Source organism: Octopus bimaculoides, chromosome 2 (genome assembly GCF_001194135.2).
Source record: "Octopus bimaculoides isolate UCB-OBI-ISO-001 chromosome 2, ASM119413v2, whole genome shotgun sequence".
Taxonomy (NCBI): domain Eukaryota; kingdom Metazoa; phylum Mollusca; class Cephalopoda; order Octopoda; family Octopodidae; genus Octopus; species Octopus bimaculoides.
The window spans coordinates 67358232-67362627 of NC_068982.1; the positions used below are offsets into that span (position 1 = coordinate 67358232).

Genomic DNA, 4396 nt, shown 5'->3' on the forward strand with positions numbered 1-4396 from the left:
ATATATACACCCCCCCCACACACACACACACAAGCATACATTGGTCCTTCATAGAGGTAAGTAGATAGTTATATTAACATACATATATACACACTTGTGAAAGAGAAAGAGATGAAGTGTATGTGTGTATAATAGTAATAATAATAATAATAATAATAATAATAATAATAATAATAATGATAATAATAATAATGACAACAACAATGACAACAACGATGATGATGATCGTGATGATATGAGATTACTGCATAAATTTCTTGGATGCATACATGAATGTGTTTTTGTGCAGGTGTGTTTGTATATGTGTAGATGTGTACATATACAGTTAGTTAAAGTAAGAGATGCCATAAATGGAATAAATACAAGCTATTCAAAACAGATGTATTGTAGTCAGGCTTGGTCTTTACTTGTTACACTCCTTAGTCTATATGACGCAGAATCAACTGACATGGGAAAAATATTAAGATGCATTCCTAACCAACCAATACAGTCTGTACATATGATGAGGGGGTGCTTTGTTTTTTATTTTTTTATTTTTTTTTTTGCTGTTTATTATATACAGGATATTCATACAGATCAATAAATATAGAAATGGAGTCAAATTTATTATTAAATTCAATTTGATTGGGATTTAATCTCACTTGATGGTTTATTTAACCAGTCCTGTTAAAATGAATTTTATAATATATATGATTCGATTGTTAGTTTTAGTTCACCCCATCAGTAAATGTTCTGCTATTGTTCTTAAACTTGTTTTAAAATAATAACCTTCATTTTACATCTATAAATAGATGGATGGGTAGATGTTATGTAGGTAGAGGTAGATAAATCGATAGATAGATAATTAGACAAACAGACAGACAGATAGATAGGTTGTTAGGTAGGTAGATAGATAGATAGATAGATAGATAGATAGATAGATAGGTTATATATATATATATATACATACATACATACATACATATATATAGAGAAAGAGAGATGAAAGATAGATAGATAGATAGATAGATAGATAGATAGATAGATAGATAGATAACAGAGAGAAAGTAAGAGAAAGATGGATAGATAAATATGTTGATAGATAGACAGACAGACAGACAAAAGTGTAGTTGGTAGATAGATAAATGGCTAAATAGACAGACAGATATATGTACATATAGAGAAACATAGATAGATAGATAGATAGATAGATAGATAGAGAGAGAGAGAGAGAGAGAGAGAGAGAAGTATGTATGCATGCATAGATAGGCAGCAGACTGACAGACAGACTGACAGACAGACTGACAGACAGACTGACAGACAGACAAAAAAAGACAGGCAAATGGATGGTCAAATGAATAAAAAAACGGATAAGAAGGGATTAGATTGTTAGGGATTATCAAAATATATCATACAATAATAATTTCTGCCTACAAGATGTCATTACTATTTTTTATTTTAAACCATTAAATAGGCAAACTAAATGTGAACAAACTGCACCTATAATTTTGGGGTATTAGTTTTTAATGTAGGAGTGGGGTAGTTATTAATTTTAATATTGAGTTAAATAACATCATCATCATTTTCATCATTCAATGTCTGTTGTCCATGCTGGCATGGACCTAAGCTGTTTCTGGAATGTTCTTTTAAATAAAGGAATAATAATAAAAAAATGTATTCAGGAAGACAAGATAAAATAAAGATAGGTTATCAAATTAAGATATTGAAATAGGACATTAGATGAAGATTTCAATGAATGATGAGTTAAATGTAAAAGAATGCAAATCTAAATAAAATAAATAAAACATATTGGTTGGCCCAATTATTCCTCAGCTGTGGTCATGCTGGGCCACTACCTTAATTCTATTATTTAGTTGTTTTAGAGAATAAGAATAATTAAGCTATACAATCCTGGAGTTCCTTGATTGACCCTAGCTAGAATTTCTCCTGTATCAGGACTGTATCATTCATGTTATCACATACTTGGTATTATACTTTGTATATTTTTATTTCATTTCACCATCTTTTCTATTTTTTCTCCCTGTCCTTCATGTAAATCCCCACGCAAATTGTTGTCTGTCCTTGTGATGGCTGATAAAAGAAATTATTATTATTATTATTATTATTATTATTATTATTATTATTATTATTATTATTATTATGTTGCTTTTTTTTCTTCTTTCTTCAAATTTTCTTCCATTTCTCGCCGAGTATTTTCTGTACACCTAGGGCAGAGAAACTCGTATGCATTCCCAGTTTACACATGCAAATTCACAGGTAAAATATGTATTTAAAAAAAAAAAAAAAAATCATTATTATCATCATTATTATTATTATTATTATTATTTTATCAATCCCAAAAAGATGAAAAACTAAGTCAAATTCCGCCAAGGTTGATTTTGCCTTTCATCCTTTCGGGTCGATATAATAAGAACCAGTTGAGTGCTGGGGGTCAATGTAATCAACTATCCCCTTCCCCACAAATTCCAGGTCTTGTGCCTTTAGTGGAAAAGATCATCATCATCATCATCATCATTGTCATTATTATATACTATTTGAGACATCTCCATTAATATTTTCCAAAGAAGTGATCAGCAAAATTCATGTCGCCATATTTTCCCAACACATTTCAGTACGGTGGGGGAACAGTACATTCAATAGGCTCCTTGAGACATAGACACGTGTTACATATATCTTCCATTTCTTCAACTTCCACATCTCAAAACTGGACTGTTTGCTATAGAACTAGCTTCAACAAACATTCCATTGCAGGGTTGTGGTAATCTATTTATCTATCTACAAAGACATAACTAAACAGAGATACATAAATTCCTTACATTTACAATACTGGCAATTTCAGTAATGTTTCTCTGTGTGATTAATATAATCGTTCTTAGGTACTGGATTTGATTTTTCTGTTCTTTTTTCTGGAGTTTACAGTGCAGCTGAATATTGATTTATTTGCATTCTTTCCAGCATCAAGTTCCATAATTAAGTTGTTGCTGAACATATGTTTAATTCATATTCATTCGTGTATGTGCATGTATGTGTGCATGTGTGTGTGTGTGTGTGTGTGTGTATATATATATGTATACAGATAAATAGATGGATAGATGGATAGATGGATAGATAGATAGATAGATAGATAAATAGACAGAGAGATAGGTATATATCTATCTATATATATATGTGTGTATAGATAGCTATACTATATATATACATATATAAAGCACACATATGCTTAAAAATAGATGGGCAAATGAAATATGCTAATATTGATTTTTTTTTTCTTTTCTTAAATAGACACAGACCATTGACAATTCAGACAGAGTAAAGAGTCCATGATATTGAACCCTACTGCTGGACAAGTACATAATTTTATTGACCCCCGTCAGATGGATGAACGGTAAAGTTGACTTTGGCTTGATTCAACCTCAGAACATAAGAGGTCATTAACAAATGCTTCAAGTCATTATATCCGTTGCTCCATCGATTTCACAAGCTTATTGCCTCAGAAACATGCAAACATTAATACTTATTGAGTAAAGTCAAGTCAACCAGCTATACAGCCACCCTTGTGTTATTGACAAAAATTGACTAAGCTCCATGTAGGATATTTGGATTAATAAATATTTTTTTTTAATATGTACAGACATATACTTTATTTAATTTACTTTTGTGTGTATGTGTGTCTATGTATATGAATATATATATACATACATTATGTGTATGTGTGTATATGAATATACATGCATATATAGATAGATAAATGGGTAGAAAGATAGATAGATAGATAGGTAGGTAGGTAGATAGATAGATAGAGAGAGGGGGAGGGGGAGAGTAGATAGATGGACTGATAGATATTGTAATAATTTGTGATTTCACATAAAAAATGGGAATAAGCACATTCATTTGTGAACATGTCCATTTGCAGAATGTTCTATTTCACACACACACACACACACACACACACACGCATACACACATATACCCACACGTGCACACACACACACACACAACACATAATCATACACACACACACACACACACACACACACATATATATATGAATATATAGTTTTTATATGTAATGATACAGTAATATATGTAATGATACATTATATATATATATATCATAAATACATATATGTGAGTATAGCCTGTATATGAAATGTAATAATAATTTCAGCCAAACAAATAACACACTAAAAACAATACAGTAGTATGAATATGTAATTATCCTGAGGGACATATATAAGAATGACATTTCACTTGTTGAGATTTTCAAGACATCAGATTTGGTTTTATTCATTCGCCAGAACTGATCCTCTCACACACACAAACACATACACACATACACACACACACACACACACGTACACACACACACACACACACACACACACACACACACACA

The 4396-nt window shown here is 30.9% G+C and overlaps 1 protein-coding gene across 1 annotated transcript in view; it reads right to left on the reverse strand.

Annotated features, from left to right (window-relative positions):
- Window positions 1-4396, reverse strand: part of LOC106884495 (synaptotagmin-11) — a 111163-nt gene that overhangs the window by 105117 nt on the left and 1650 nt on the right. The gene's annotated exons all lie outside the window — the stretch shown is intronic.